Genomic DNA, 17256 nt, shown 5'->3' with positions numbered 1-17256 from the left:
CACTGCTTGTGCCAGTGATCGCTGCGATGTGGGGACTGGGATTCCGGCACAGGTCGCTTCGGGCAATTTGAGGCTCGACTGTACACTCGGCCGCCGTGTGTGGTGGACAAGGCGAGGTGGTGTGCCTTTTAGGCACAGCATCTCCTCTCGCTGTCCCCCGGGTATCCAAAGGGCGGATGCCCGTTGCTCCGTATCCAAAGGAAGGATGCCCGTTGCTGCCGCGTTTTCTTTTTATACGGAAGAGCGCAGGACTCTCTGCGGGACTGTACAAGGAGTTGAACGGATGGCACGCAGAAATACAATGTATATGTAATATTCGTGCCTAGCACCAATATTACATATACATTGCATATATGTGAAGCGCGTTCTTGCCGAATATTGGGTAAGAACGCGCGGCACATTTTTTTTTATCGAAATTAGACTGCACGAAAGAACGGATATCCCTGCGAAGCCGAAGCTGTGACATGAAGTTACTTCAGGGCGGGAGGCAAACAGCACGCACCTTCAGCTGTTTGTGTTTGCCTTTCGTTCTTAAATAACTGCATGTCACAGCTTGTACTGCTACCGAAAAGCATGAAATGTACAGTGAACCCATTGTGCCCCTATAATTTCATTTTATGTAGGAAAGAAAGTTATCGCCATGGTATGAACACGAGAACTCTACCATCAGCCGAATTCCCGGGAACTACGTTTCTATCTGAGAAGGCTCTTTATGCCTGGGAGGAACCCTTTTATTTTTATAAGAAATGCAGCGCCCACGAACACTACACGAAAAAAGAAAAGGGAACCTGAATACACGTTGCAACTATAGCTTTTAATTTAAATTTGGGAGAGTAAAATAAGCAGATGAACTGATATATTCTAACGAACGAACTGGAAGTTGCAGCTACCTTAAAAACTTGCATACTGTAGAATAGCGACATTCAAGACAATTTTTTTTATGTATCATGCCCGTGTAACCCCCTTATGAAGCCTACCGTTTAGAATCGTATATTTACCGTTACATCCACGTTGTTTCGTTTTACTTCCAATAAGAAGTTCATCTTCGTTTCTAGAATGTATCGTTAAGCCACAAAAACGCTCAAATTATTAGCTGATTTCTCTCTTCAAGGTTTCCTTTTTAATCTGTATTCTGGCGCCGTGGCTTTGCGAGTTTCAGAAATGTGCATCTCTTAATATTGTTCTTTCACAAAAGCACCGTTTAGGCACCGTTTAGCTCAAAGTAGTGAAAAGGATTTGCCCGTTAGGTATGCCAAACATGTATGTTCTGTCACACTTACCAATGATATTGGCCACAACGCAACAATGACAGTGACAGTGTGGTGCAAGCACCTTCTTTTATAGTGCTATCATTCGCATTTATGTTCCTACACACAAGACAGTTCAGGCTCTGGCACTCTCCGGGAGCATGAGTAGGATGCGTGCTCACCGTGTAGAAGTCCTTGGTGCTCGGTGGTACAAAGCTGCCTGCAGAACATGCTCAACGCCTTCGGTCACCAACAGTGGCGCTCACGTCTATCCATTACCTGCAGAAATTATTTACGGTGGCTTTTAAGACATCCTCTTGGCTGCCGTAACGTAACGTTGTTACCACTCCCCTGTTCGCCTAGCGCAAGCTACGTAATCATCGCGCGATAAAAAAAGAAAGCTCACGCAAAGGTTGGCATCGCGGCATATAGTATCTCGTGAAGTAGTATTTCAATTGACTACTCAGCTCGAAGCTATAGGAATCGTTCCTTTCGCTTTTCCATATACACGACAGGTTTCTAACGGTACAGTTCGGAGCAAAACTTTGTTAGCAATCAGTTCTTTATCGTCTCGGCACGGAAAGAGGTCGTCAAGATGCGCAAAGCGCGTCCGCTCTCTGCGAGAAAATGGGACCGTTTTAGAATTCTGTGAGGAGCCTGAGAGCTGCAGCCAATAGAAAACATAGGGGAGTGGGCCGAGATGCTCAAGAAACACGGCGTTGGGGGAAAGCGGCACAGAAGTGGAGAATGTTCCTGAGTTAAGGGACAGTCCGCTGCTTCATATGTAGCAGGCCAAACGAAGTATCGAACGTAGATTAGAGAACAAAAAATACAACCGCAAATTTAGGAAGAGGGTTGCGAAACGCAATATAGAGTGGCATACGCATTCGAATTATCCGAACGGAATTGCGGCTTCAGGCGCGCCAAAATGAGGGGGGGGGGGGGGGGGGGGAGGCATGGGAATATACCATACTCATACCAAAGCCGAGAACGTCGCCACAGAGAGACAATCTTAGGCCAATTGCACTACGGGCATGGATACAAAAATTGGTTGTGCCCGTCGTCCAGCCGAGGTTAGCGGGCTTCATGCATCTAGCCGGACAACCTGTGGCGACGCGAGATAACGGGGTTTCGACCACGCTTGTGCACGCGCACACAGCACGTGATGCTCAGATTAAACGCATAACGTAGTGTGCCCCTACACTACGGACGCGAAGGTATTCTTCCGCCTAGATCTCAACGAAGGTGTTCGATGATGTCGAACACAACGCAATCATCAGCGAGTTCAATGAGATCTGGTTAAGGAAAAAAAAACATGCAGGTACGTACAAAACGCTGTCTGGCATCACCGCTTGCGTAAATTTCGGAAATTTAAAATCACCTGTGATAGAATTTGGAATCAGGACTACGCCGCAGTGCTCGGACTGTCCCCATTTTTCATTAATGTGGCAGTGAGAGGGCTCTTTCCTTTGCCTTTTCTGTCAGAAAAGTAAATCGCGTTCCTCGATTGTCATGGCATGAGCGTGCGACGAATCTCATCGTATTTGTGGAGCCATTTTCAGTATATATGCTTCCGTCCTTCAAATAATATTTTATGGCAAGTTACCCATCTGTCCTGTGTTTCTGCCCAGTCCTTGTCCATTTGGCTCTTCAGGCCTGGCTAGCATGAACATACTTGTCCAAGAACGCGGCTATAACAAACAGACCCCGAAGGAACTCGAGCGTCACATGATGCAGACCGTGAGCCTCATAACACGTGTGATAAATAATGTCCGACTGTTAAAAGAAAGAAATCCACTCAAATGTGTTCTCTCCTTCATTTTTCAGGTGTATCAGCTTTTCCACGCCACCCCTCGTCATCACGGCCGGACAAAGGATCAAGCTAAAGGGTCTATTCAGAATCTGCGTCAAAAATAATTTATGACTGCAAACGTGCATATCTCTGAAGTGAATCTTTGGTCGCTTTGGATGCACAGCAGAGAGCTGTTCCTGAAATTTGGGAGTGCTGGATATGATAAGGGAAGGACTAGACATCTGCGTCAATTTAAAGCAGATCATTCTCTCCTCTTCATAGTTTTCGTCATACAGTGCAGAGCATTAAACTGTTAATTCCGTCGGTATAATTGAATCCGTGTTACTGCACTGTAAGCGAATGTTCGGCCCAACCGTAGTCACTACATCGACTTCCATACTACTTCACATTCTAGTATTAGCTTTAGGTAGAGAAAATGCTCGTTTTATTGCAGACACACTGCAAACGGTGAACGAATAATCACCCTTTCCTACCTTGTCGTGCAGGTGTCAAGAAATGAAGAGGCTGCTACTCCTGCCGAAACGTGAAATGTTGCTCGCTTCCTGCTGCTCTGGACAGCCCGTGACAGCGACCTGGAACACGCGTAAACAATGCGTAACGTTGTATACAAGCGAATAAATGCAGTCTACAGTCGTGGCGAAGAAGCCGCGAGAAAAATATCTATATGATTTCATGTGGCTTACCTATCACGGCCGTCCCGAACGCACTAACACATTTCTTAATTTTCTCTCAATTTGTACGCTCCAACAGCACGAAATTATTTCAAAGTTTATTTCCGTCTACATAGCGTTTGCGCCATGCTACGAATAACAAACAAAACTGTTCGCATGCGACCACGATATGATGTTCATTTCTGCTTCGCCTGTATACAGCGTTTCTCCCACAGAACTTCCGCCAAGGTTTGAATAATAAAACGCACTTCCCACGCGACTGTGTAGCGCCGATTCTCCGCCACTGACGGAGTGACTACAGTTTACTAGAGTACAGGGCCCCATACAGTTCCGACTGCAATTACCAAAATTATTTTGATGTATGATACATCTTGCTCTTTAAATAAGCTACGCCTGCTTCTGGAATTCTCCTGCACAATTCATCGGTGTCACTATGAAAAGTTCGCTACACTCTCTCAACATAACTTCCAGTCTCAACTTGCCTGACGGTTGTCGCGTCCAAGGTACGGTACCACCAGCCTTCTAGGATCCCTCACAGTACCTCAACGCTCATCCGCTGCAGACAGTCAACGACGGGAGGTGACTTCGTCCTTTCCATTTACGTATGCACCTCCAAGTTGAAATTATGGAAGATTACGGAGAAAATACATGGCGGTCATTCAATGAAATTCATTCGAAGGGCGGAAGTTTCCTGTGATTTTGTCGATGCGCCGTTCCAAGCAATATCATCAACCAGCTAGCCCTACAGCAAATGCCGCCACAATAAAAGGAAGCACCAGGACAAATTAGACCCGCGGTAGTGAATCCTAATCAGTACACAATACAGCGCACATATCACATCAGCATGCGAAGTTATAGCCTGCACGGATGATCAGTGATTCACCAATATCAGCCGTCCGCTGCATTGAGTGAACATATTAGTGATAGCTCATGTTACGACATTATACAGCCCGACCTAACAAACTTTCCCGCGCCCGTGTGCACACCTCCGACCTCCGTTCGCCTGTCTTCCACGTGCCATGTGCTATCTGCTTCAAATTCCAGCGCCTGCAGCACCTTCGCAGCATGGGAGGGAGTGCACTGTCTTCTGCAATGCCGAGTGAGGTACTCCTGTTTAGTGCAAGAGTGGGTGCTGTCCCCAACTACATGGCGGATTGCCCTATGCATGCTAAATCATGCTGCGTCTTATGGTGTAATTGCATGAAATGTAAGAGCACTGAACAAGGATACAGGGAGGGGGGACCTCAGTTCGTAAGTCGAGCCAACGTTTCGACAAGTGGACTTGCTCGATTTGAGAACTGTGGTACACGCCCCCTCTACTCTTGTTACGTGTCTTTCATATCGTGTATCCCTCATTCTCTCGTCCTACTTTGGCGTAATTGCATAATACGACGAGCAGCCTGACCCTAGCGTGATCGATCTGTCCGCTCTTTCGAGGTGTCGAATTTTAAGCCTAATGCACATGCGCCGAAGTGAATTACCACACGAAGAAGCTACATGCTCAAAGAAAAATATCACGTCCAGCCTGTCGTACACAGTTTCCCAATGCGCTTGAATAAGAGTTTTGTACTTACTGTTTGAAGCACTCCACGATGGTGAGGTTCGCTGTCTTCTGCTACAACTGCAGCAACGGACAGTCTCAGGAATCTGGTCGGCATCAGTGTCTTGCTTCGTGTAGCCGTAACCTGCACAAACGATGGGCATGAAGACATTATAATTAAAAAGGTGACGATAACTGAGGAAGATCTTGTAGATACACAAGATCGTTTTTCATTTCTGCAGCAGCATGTCGAAGTATCACAACGCAGAGTATGCCATTTTATTCAATTAATCCTAAATAGGTGAAAAAAAAAGTTGAAGGGAGTTTATCATGGCAACCGGAAAATGGGGCCATACCGTTCTGTCAAACTGACGTCTTAATTTCTTCCTGTTCCTCATTTTGGGACCAACCTATTTTCACAAAGAGGCATAATAAAATTAACTTTAAGCGCCGTGTAGAATCATAGAAGAGGGTGCTCGTAATCCGCGCCAAATATTCTTTCTGAATATCCAGCCCATGACGCACAAACCATTGCCAACACAGTGCCAATATTGGGCGATGGGTTTTGCTGCCTGGACGTTTTTAGCGAAGACACAGTAAATACGAACCAAGAAAAACCTTCGTCACAGGATTGACAAGACGTACGGCTGAGGAGTTCTACCTTAAATATGTATTTCAGCAGACATGGGATTTTTCACGTTCAACGAGTTTACGCATAGGGATCTAACCGTATAGAAGCTTGCATTCATTATCGGAAAGGACATGGCTGGAAACGCAATCTCGCAGCATTTACCTGATCAGTTAAAGTCACTACAAAACATAATCGCTCAGTTCACTGTACGGCAGAACATTTTTTTTTTTAAATGACAAGCCAACCAGCTTGCTATCTGTTACGTACAAAGTATCATTATAGTGATGCTATAGAAACAGAGCAGCATAAAATTCAATCATCCAAATGATCAAGCAGGTTTCGGACCATATCCATACTACACAGAAGGTTTTAGAAAAATGCTAGGATTATAACCAGTCTCCCTATATAGCATTGCCTAATAACTAAAAAGATTCGACTCAGTAGAAACGTCAATCGGCAGTCATGCAGACATTGCTAACTCGGGGTCTGTATGAGCCACGTGTGAAAATACTCGAAAACGTCAATAGTGACTGCACGCAACCATTGTTCTTCATAAAAAAAAAGTAGTAAAGCTTTCATAAATAAAGGTGTTGGCCGAGGAGACAATCTCCTCAGTACCGTTACACCATGTGCTTGCATAAATTTAGAGCGTTAGAATAAGCGCAGTCGTTGATAGAGAACATCTCAGTAACATGCATTTCGCCAAAATAATTCTATTGCTGAACAAATTAGGGGACGAATTGCAAAACATTTATTATTGACTTAGACAGAAAAATCACAGAGGTAGGCCTAAAGATTATTATGCACGAAACTAAGGTAATTTGCAGCAGCCTCAGAAAAAACAGCACATTACAATATAGGCGGTGATGCACTGGAAATCGCAACCCTAATATGTCCACCTAGAACAGATAGTAACCGCAGGACCGTACCGTGAAAGTGCTAGAACTAGGAAAACACTGGGATGGGGCGAATTCGGAAGGTACTCACTGATCATGACTGATGACTTAAAGGTATCACTCCAGAGGGAAGGTGAAATGGTTGCATCTTACCGGTATTCAACTATGGAGCTGACACATAGACGCTAACAAAGAATGAACTTAAATTTAGGACAACACAGGCAGTTATGGAGCGGAAAATGGCAGGTGTAACGTAGAAACCGTGAAGATTGGCTAAGAGAAATAACCTGCACTATCTAGTCGAAAGCAATGAGAAAAAATGAGCATGGGCAGGGCATGCAGTGTGAATCATTCATTTTTAAAACTGTGCGAGCAAATCAAGGACCGAGCAAGAACAGAGGAACACACACACAAGCTCTCACTCGGTCCTTGTTTTATTCGCGCAGTTTTAAGAATGAATGATTCACACTAACTAGCCCGTCAGAAGACACTTATGCAGTGTGGAAAGAGGATAACCGATGGTCGCTAAGAGTAACAGATTTGATTCACAAGGAAGGAAAGAGTAACAGGGTGTGGCAGAAAATTAGGTGGTTGAAGGAGGCTGAACTCATTCTGTTACCTAATTTTCTGCCGCGACTTGCTACGCTTTCCTTCCCTATAAATCTCATTCAATTTTGAGTTTACGGGGATGAAGTGGATACAGCCATAACAGAACCGGTTATTTGGAGAAAAATAGTAGAGGCCTGCACAATGCAGTGGACATTGTCGAGTTGATCACGATGTTTTGAATAGCCAGACTTTGGTTGCCGCAACTCTATTGAATGAGACTCACTCAAACTTACCTACGTTTGGCATGAGCGCGAAAGCTACTCTTAATTCCAAATTTACAATTCGGTTATAGACATTCATTAGCAAAACGTCACATGCTACCGCATTATATGAAATTTGTATGTAAAGCCCCGCTTCAACCAAGCAGTGTGTGTCTGATTCTGGATCCAGAATTACAGGTTAATAAACTACTATCCCTTGCCAACTTCGCCACGTGTTATGTCCTGGTGATGGCAGTTCCTAAGATGCGCCGTGTACGAACTGTGGTAACGGATTGACTCTTCCTCACGGATAACGCATATTTTGGAATCTCTAATTATGTGTAATTGTTTAGGTATTCAGCAAAGAGCTTTGAGTCGAACATGTAAAATGCTAACTAAAACACTGTTTCTTTTAGAAACTCTGAACGATTCAGAAAACCGCTGTGATGATGATAAAGTCCCGCCTGCCCTAAATGTAGAGACGAGATCGCCGTTAAAACCACCGTCTCATTTTGCGAAACTTACGCTACTGAGAGACTAGTTCGGTGAAGCAATATCAGTCTTTAGTTAGCTTGGGTATTGGAGAAAGCAAAGCTTGCTATATCTGTCTTTATTTCTGGAGGCTAGTCGCTGAGCCATTTTCCAGAACTCTTCAAAGGCCGAGCTGCGCATGCGCGACGCGCGGGTGACATCACACGCCGCACAGATGGTGCGCTAAGGCCGCCGCCGCGTGCTCTACATCACCTCACCGACAGTCTCCGCCTCTGGTTCACACTAGCAATTGCGCATCGCCATCTGCGTGGTTTTCGGTGTATGTACATGTTTGTTGTATGTTTCGGGGTATATACACCGAGTTCGGCGCACAGCAGCCAGTAAACAGTCAGCCCTGGAGAAGAACAGCAAAGCGGCTTCTGAAATGCGTAGGAGAGCCGAAAAACCGATCTCTTCACATCCTGAAGTGGTTGCTTGGCAGAAGCCGATTGTGCAAAGACAGCGCGACAAGAGGAAAACGAAACTTTTGGCGGAGACGCCAGAGCACCATGCAAAACGTCTGACTGAACAGCGACGTCACGAAGCCTAAACATAGGATGGCCGGTCTTCTGTAGAGCCTCATTAAGTGACCATCGATATCAAGGCGCAACAAGAGAGTGACTATGTGATGAAACTCAGTGAAAGTGCAGCAGCTACCCAGACGTTTCACGCTTACTTTGCCAACAACCCGTTTGGATTCGCGTGTGATGTGTGCGAAAACCTGTGGCATGCAAAAGACTTGGCGCCGGTAAGTAGCGCTATGCGAGATACAGTCAGTTACTAGCTGCAACTCTGCACTTCCAGCAGTGACTCTAGATGACTGCGGCAAAACATCTTGAAGGTTACAGTGCCTGCGTCCACTGTTGACCTAATGTCAACTTTGTTACTGTTCAAGGCAAACGCAGCTCTTCTGACTAGTTTTTTCTCATGCAACATACAGCTAGACAGAAAATGCAGTGATTCAATTTGCGTTGACAAAGTATATACCTAGAATTATAGAACTGCGGTTAAAGCTTTTTAAAGCCCTCTCATAAAATTTGCACAGCGTGAGTAATGTTTTTCACGGCATCATTACTTTAAGAGAGCTTGCAAGGCGTGTTCTTGCACGACTCAGCATTGATCGGGATGCCAGGACACCTCTACAGCACACAAAAATGGTTTTGTTCTACAGCAAAATTCCATGAGAAGAGAACATCGATATCATAAAGGGACACCATAGTGACTGCGCCATGTCAGCCCATTAACAGCTCAGATGCTTTTTTAAAAACTGTCGTTTCTTGAGGTAACAGGAAATAGGAGTAACCTGCTCTATGAAATGGAAAATGTGTGTTGCAGATTAGCTGCAGTGATCTGTTTTGATACTGCACACGCCTTTTTAAAAACAGTCGCTTCTTAAGCTAACGCTAAACAAGAGTAATCTGTGCCACAAAATGGAAAATGTATGCTGCGTCGGTTTTGATACTGTATTGTAACTCACAGAACTTGGAGCACTGGCAGCATTGCTTGCCCAGCCAGTTTTTGTCTTGTTCCTTGTTAACTGACAAGTTTCTTTGCTCTCAAACATCACAAAACACTCCACAGAACACTCAACAGAAAATAAAAGCCTGCAAAGAAAATAAAGAGAAGAAGCCCATGTTTCAAAAACACAAAGAATGGGACTGACTACTGACAACCTCACATTGGCACATTGTGTATTAGACAACCAGAATGAGAGTAGTTTGCAACATAGATGATGAGGCTTTGCAAGTTCTTCTCTTTCCAAGACAAATGGAAAACATTCAACACCCTGAGTGTGGAATGGTGCATTGGTACATTGAGAACATATTCATTAGGTAAAGTAATGCTGCATCACTGCCTGGTCCAAAGCTACTAAATCGATTTTTCCAAGTGAACTGCTGCATTTCATCAATGTTCTCAGATTCTGAATGAAGTTGTGGGGATTCACAATCCCCTCCCTTCATTGTAACGCCCGCGCGTAATTAACACGCATGATTACGCGCGCTCGCAGAGAGGTTGGCGGAGGAGAGGGCATGCTGGCCACCCCCCGCCGTCTCCCGGACCTGCGGCGACGCTGCCGCGGGCTTCCCTCTTTCCTGCCGGCGTAACCGGGAGACCTCCTCTCCCGTTCCGTGTCGAGGAGCGCGACTGTAGCAACTCGCTCGGGGTTCTTCGGCGAATGGGCGCGCACGCGCGCGGTTCATGATTTCCGCCGAGGAGTCCACCGCCGTCACCGAGAATCGCACACTGACCGTAGGCACTTACCGCAACGGGATGTGAGCGAAAAGCTGTGTCAGGTGAGCGGACACTTCCTCTCACCTACCTGACGCGCTTCCCTATTAGGTGGTTGTTATTTCACCCCCGTACGCGGCGTTCGCTCGCTACACGGTGGTTGTTCTTAATTGCTATTCCTTTGCCGTGTACTCGAGCAGTGCAATAAACTCTGTTCGAGTACGTAACTCGGTGTTTGTCCCCTCTGGCCCGAACCCACCGCAGTGGCGATTTCTTGCACCGCGGGTTGGGGGTCACAGCTCTGTCTGCTAGGGCTGGCACGTCGGGGCTAGAAGGCGACTGTAGCGTCTAGCCCCCCCGTGGCGCATTCTCTTACGAGAATTAACCCCCATAAAGTTCAAGTGAAAATGCCAAATGTATGCGCAACAATATGTCATGCTCACTTCTGCATGTTGCAGCATAGCTTATTTCAAGTTTTGCTAGTGTACAACATGCCAAACAACTAAGCTGCATGCCCTGCATACCACCTTAAGCGAGAGTTCGCAACAAAGCTTAGGGGGATGCGACAACCTTCACCATTTTTGCTATGCAGACTCATCAAGCAACAAGTACACAGTAGTGGGGTGAGGATAGTGAAGCCGTGGTTAGGGTTTGCACTACCGTCGGGCTGGGCTCTTATCGATCGTGAGCGAAAACTATTGGAATAGAACAGTTCTATAATCAAGGTTTCTAGCCTATTCAATGAACCTATAAACAAAAGCGAAACAATTCAGCCTAGCTATAGCATAACAGCCATGCAGATGTTGCTTTCGCAATCCTCCAGGTTTAACCAGAGCTAAACCACACCGAATTTCTTCTTTATTCGCTATTTCCTCTGTCCACTCGAGGCACCGGAGATGATTTAGTTACCAGGCCTGTCCATGTTCTTTTCCTTCTTTCTAAGTCGCAACAGGAATGCCTACATGCCGAAAATTCCTGGACCTGGACAGTCGAGGGACTGCCATATGGATCGCAGTTTTGGGGTTATCGGAGTGTTCAGAAACGATTTGCCTAACACCATTGCTTCTTCTGTGTGTCTCTTTGCTGACGATTGTGTTATTTACTGTGAAATTAACAGTGACTCTGACATTTCTGTTCTTCAGTCTGATATTAACCAAGTTTCAGAGTGATGTAAATTATGGCAAATGGAGCTTAACATTAACAAGTGCAAACATATGCGTATTTCTCGTCCTAACAATGAAGTAGCTAATTACAACCTCAATAATACTCCTCTTGAAACTGTGTCTTCGTATAAATACCTTGGTGTGCACATAACTTCTAATCTTTCTTGGAATCTGCATGTGGAACCTATTACTAACAATGCTAACCGCATGTTAAGGTACCTGCGCCGAAACTTTAACCTTTCTTCTAGTTCAATAAAATTGCTTCTTTATAAAACCCTTGTTCGTTCTAAACTGGAATATGCAGCCTCTGTCTGGGACCCTGGCCTTGCATCTCTAGAACCTGAAATCGAATCTGTTCAAAACCGCGCGTCACGTTTTATACTTTCCAACTATCACCGTAACTCCAGTGTTACCGTTATGAAAACAACATTATGATTGCCACCGCTTTCACTGCGCAGAAAAATTTCTCGCTTATGCCTATTTCCCAAAATCTATTACCACAATCCTGTCCTTAAGAGCCGGCTACTAACTACCCCCCCATATGTTTCAGGTCGCATTGATCATCTTCACAAAGTAGGTATTCCGTCATGTCGTACTAAACACGCCTCTTATTCTTTTGTTCCAGACACTTCTGTCAGTTGGAACCACCTTCCTAGGCACATTGCTGATATTACGGACCCAAATTCTTTTAAGACTGCCGTATGTAATCTATATTTATAGATGGTAGTCAATTGTTTTTGTTCGTTTTCGATGACATTGTTGACTGTCGGAAATGTTTTTTTTTTCTTTTTGTCTCACCTGCGTTACCGCTTTTTTTTTTTTGCGTAATCCCTTTTTTTTTTTATCACTTTTCGCCGTGTTATTGTTTTTCCTATGTTGTTTTATGCTGCACTGTACCCTGTACCAATGTATCTTTCCCACTCCCCTCTTTAATGCCTTCGGGCCGTGAGGGTAAATAAATAAATAAATAAATAAATAAATAAAGGGGAGGGTATACGGGTGCTCTCGTGACATTCCCTACTATTCATATTTATGGTTGCTAATAATCACAGTTCGAACACCGTTACAGTAACATCATGCGTCCCGAAGGGCATGTACATTGACATTAACCACTTTCAATGGAAGTTCAAACATATCATGTTAGCAAACTACTGCGTTAGACTGCGTTGTTTAAGGCATCCTTACATTCATTCAACTATGCTTTGATGCTATGGAAGCAAAGCTGCCGTAAATATAAACACTTCTCCTTTCATCGCCACTGTAAACCGATTTAACTCCCTTAGAGAATAGTGAATGTCCATGTTCAGTTGTGTAAGTATCTGCGCAAGACCCTGTGGAACCGTATAAGAAGGACTACTTGCATTGGTAATAACATTTTTTTCTTGTAATAAAACGTTTCGACTTTCATGACCCTATCTCCACCATGCTCCGCAATACGTAAAACTTCTGCTTACAAATTTGATGGTCAGATCTAAGCGAGAATATGAATAACCTTCCGGAATTAATACCACAACAACCTTTCGATGCACATACATTTTTTCAGAACACAGCAGCGGGATCTATTGCTGCTTCATACTCTTACGGCAGCAGTGCGTCATCATTTCGGCGCTCTATTCACAGTCTGCTTATTAAATACGATTGTTACAGCTCACTCGCAAAACCACATATCACACCACACGCGTCATCCATGTCATGATTTCATACCATGCGCCCGCACTGTCACCTTTGCCACTACAACTTTTGCCTGCCGCTGCGGATTCTGACTACCTGATCAGGAACATCGCTGCCGTGAAATGCTCATCTACTTTCACAAAAAAACTTATCGAATGACCTTTTGTTGAGTGAATTGTTGTTCATAATGCTTTCCCACCCTTTATGTACCTTGTTTACACTGCAATGCAGGCTATCACCATGAATGGGGCTTATTGGTGTGCCCAGTGTATGCGTCTGAAAGAAATGTGCTAGCCGCTTACTTAATGCGTTTGGACGAGAGCCCTCCATCAGAGGAACTGCTGCTGGGGGCTTGGCAGGACAAGGGGAAGGGTGTCCAGGCAGTGCAGGCTCTTTGCCGTTTTTGGTGCTTGACCGGACTTCATTCGCGCTTGTACAGTAAGCTGCCGTGCCTGTATATTTTTTTATATGTCTTCTCCCACAACGTCACCTATCATGAGCTTCTTTTTTCTTCTCTTCCCTAGTGCAGAGTTGCAGGCTAGATTCTAATCATTCCGGCCAACCTCTTTGCATACTGTTGTTGTTGACCAAATAAATTCTGGCACATACCCACAGAGGGGGATCGGCCAAGAATTGGGTAGCAAAGAAAATTTTTGAAGTATACTTGCATAAAAAAAAAGTGATTTGAGGGGCAGAGGATAGGAAACAAAAACGGGAAATAAGTGAAATATAAAATGAAAAGCGATAACACACACGGGAGATTGACACTGCAATTGTAGAACAAGTGATGTTTAACTGTTTAGCAAGGCGAACGATTTGATTCCAGTAAACAATTTTGCATGGCGGTGAAAACAGACCTGTGACTGTGCCAAAGGATGGTGGCGCTAAATGATAACAATATCAGGCTACTTAAACAGAGGCCAAGCTGTTGCAATGGCCTTTCCACGCCCGTTCCTTCCAAGTTTTCTTTTTATACGGAATAGCGCAGGACTCTCTGCGGGATTGTGGAAGGAGTTCAACGGATGGCAGGCAGAAATAGAACGCATATATAATATCGGTGCATAGCACAGAAGTAAGAACGCTTCTCACAGAGAATGAAATAAAAACGCGGGGCACATTTTCGTTCGCCGAAATTTGAATGCACGAAAGAACCGAAATCACTGCGAAACTAGCAGCGGAATGTGCGAGCTGTTTGTGTTTGCCTCTCGCCCTGAAGTAACTTCATGTCACAGCTTGTACAGCTACTAAAAAGCATGAAATGTACAGTCAACTAATACCGGTTGTGCCCCTGGTAGTCGGTCCATTGCCGTTTTCAAATTGAGTAGCATGAACGGCACTGTGGAGAGGCCATCCCAACTTTCCGCTAGTTTACTCCAACCACCATATTTTTTTTTTATGTAGGCAAGAACGTTGTCACCATGGGATGAACGCGAGAACTCAAACATCAGCCGAATTTCCGGGAACTACATTTTTATCGGAGAAGGCTCCTTACGCCTGGGAGGAAACCTTCGATTTCTAGAAAAAATGCATCGCTCACGAAACCTGCACGCACAAGGAAAGGGAACCGGAAAACAAGCTGAAATAATAGCTTTTAATTTAAATTTCGGAAATTAATACAAGCAGATGAACTGGAGTATTCTAACAAACAAACTGTAAGTTGCAGCTACCTTAAATAATCTACATACTGTAGAATAGCGACATGCAAGGCAATTTATTTTTAAGCCATATCCCCGTGTAAGCCCCTTATGAAGCCTACCATTTAGTATTGTATAATAACCGTTACATCCGCGTTGTTTTGTTTTACCTCCACTATGAAGTTTATCTTTGATTCTAGAACGTATCCGTTCAGCCCCAAAAAGGGTCGAATTATATGCTCATTTCTCTCATCAAGCTTTCCTTTTGAATTTGTATTCTGAAGCCATGGCGTTGCGAGTTTCAGAAATATGCATCCCTCAATATTATTTCATAAAGCCACCGTTCAGGCATCGGAGAGTAATGCCTGTAGCTCAAAGTAGTGGAAATGGTTTGTCCGTTATGTATGCCAAACGTGAATGTTCCGTCCCACTTTCTCAATATCGTGGCCAAAACGCAACTGTGACAGTGACAGTGTGGTGCAAGCACCTTCTTTTATAGTGTTATGTTCCGCGTTTATACTCCTACACACTAGACAGTTCAGGCTCTGGCACTCTCGGGGGGCATCAGGAGGTTACGTGCTCACCGTGTAGAAGTCCTCTGTGATGGTGTGCTCGGTGGTACAAAGCTGCCTGCAGAACACGCTCTACGCCTTCGGTCACCCACAGTCGCGCTCACTTGCATCCATGACCTGCAGAAATTTGTTACGGTGGCTTTTAAGACACCCTCTTGGCTGCCGTGATGTCACATTGTTGTCATCCCCCTGTTCGCCTGGCGCCAGCTACGTAATCGTCGCACGAAAAAAAAGAAAATAAAGAACTCACGCATTAGTAGGCACGTTGACACCGCGGCATATAGTATCCCGCGAGGCAGGATATCAATGGACTACTCAGCTCGAAGCTATAGTAACAGTTCTTTTCGCTTTTCGATAAACACGACAGGTTTCTAATGGTACAGTTCGGAGCAAAACTTTGGTATCGATCAATCCTTTGTCGTCTCGGCACTGAAAGAGGTCGTCAAGATGCGAAAAACGCGCTCGCTGTCTGCGAAAAAATGGGACCGTTTTAGACCTCTGTGAGGAGCCTGAGAGCTGCGGCCAATAGAAAACATAGCGGAGTGGGCCGAGATGCTCAAGAAACACGGGGTTGGGGGGAAAGCGGCACAGAAGTGGAGAATGTTGCTGAGATAGCGGACAGCCCGCTGCTTCACATGTACGAGGCCAAGCGACGTATGGAAATGAGATTAGAGGACAAAAAAAAATGCTACCGCAATTTTAAGAAGAGGATTGCGAAACGCAATATAGAGTAACATACGCATTCGAATTAAGGGAACAGAACTGCGGCAGCAGGTGCGTCGAAATGAGGGGGGAGGGGGGGAGGGGGGGGGGGGCATGAGCAGATACCATACTCATACGAAAGCCGAGAAAGCCGCCACAGAGAGAGAATTGCATTGTGTTGTATTGGATTTAGTGGCGCATAAGCAGCTCAGGCTCTCATGCGCCAGGCACAAGGTTATATAATGAGCTTAGTGGAGTATATGTATTCATTCTACAATTTCTTTAAAACATTTGCTTCCTTTAGAAAGCTAAAAACGCATGACAGATCAACAAGGACATTTTCACCTGATATCAATGCTGGATAACGGAATGTGCTCATTGTATAATCTAGTAAAATACTTTTTCTTTTGTGTTTCAAGTCCTGTGCACGAGAATAAAATATGGTTTATGGTGAGTTCCTCTCCGCATTCTTGACACTATGGTTTGTTTTCTTTTCTCAACAAAACATTATGCGTCAAGTGTGTATGGCCAATGCGGAGTCGGCATAAAATCCCTGCTATGAACCGTTCTCGATGTTGACATGATTTCCATTCCCCCAAATTCGGCTTCACCAACTGCAGTTTGTTATTTACCTCTCTACACTATGACGACTGCCATTTCTTCTTTAGTTTACAGCGCACTAGCGCCATGCAGTCTCCGTATGGAATATTTATGTTCTTAATCTGTTTGTCATGGGCATGAGCAGCACAAACGTCTGCTCTCTCTGCCTCCAATGCCGACATGATTCGGGACCCAAAATCTTATGTCCTTGAGCAGAGGCTGCTGATATATTATGTATGATGTCTCCAAGTAGTGGAGCAACTTTGTTTCTGTGGTGACGGGCTGTTAAAACACTTTGAGAGTGTGTAAATAATACTGTTTCTGATGTTCCCATTGGCTATTTTTCTTACAGCCATAGCAAGTGCATAACACTCAGCGGTAAAACTGGTCGTACACTGAGGTAGTCTTACTATTTTTTCCCATTTTCCTTGCACTACTGCACTTCTAACGTGCTTGATTGTCTTGGAGCCATCTGTATAAAACTGTGTGCAGTTTGAGTACTTTTCTTTAAGAGCTAAGAATTCTTGCAAAATATGTTCATGTGGTG

General features: G+C 44.7%; 1 long non-coding RNA gene across 1 annotated transcript; it reads right to left on the bottom strand.

The window, feature by feature from the left end:
* Nucleotides 1-3562: 3562 nt before the first annotated feature.
* On the bottom strand, nucleotides 3563-15526 carry LOC146182145 (uncharacterized). The gene is made up of 3 exons (XR_014700033.1): nucleotides 15420-15526; nucleotides 5306-5416; nucleotides 3563-3632 (listed from the first exon to the last, which is right to left on the bottom strand). It is a non-coding gene; the product is annotated as an uncharacterized LOC146182145 (long non-coding RNA).
* Between the last annotated feature and the right edge of the window lie 1730 nt (nucleotides 15527-17256).

The sequence above is a fragment of the Amblyomma maculatum genome, chromosome 8 (assembly GCF_055883805.1).
Source record: "Amblyomma maculatum isolate TAMU_Amacu chromosome 8, ASM5588380v1, whole genome shotgun sequence".
Lineage (NCBI taxonomy): Eukaryota > Metazoa > Arthropoda > Arachnida > Ixodida > Ixodidae > Amblyomma > Amblyomma maculatum.
Note: the sequence above shows the minus strand (reverse complement) of the source record. Positions and strands in the feature narration are given on the sequence as shown.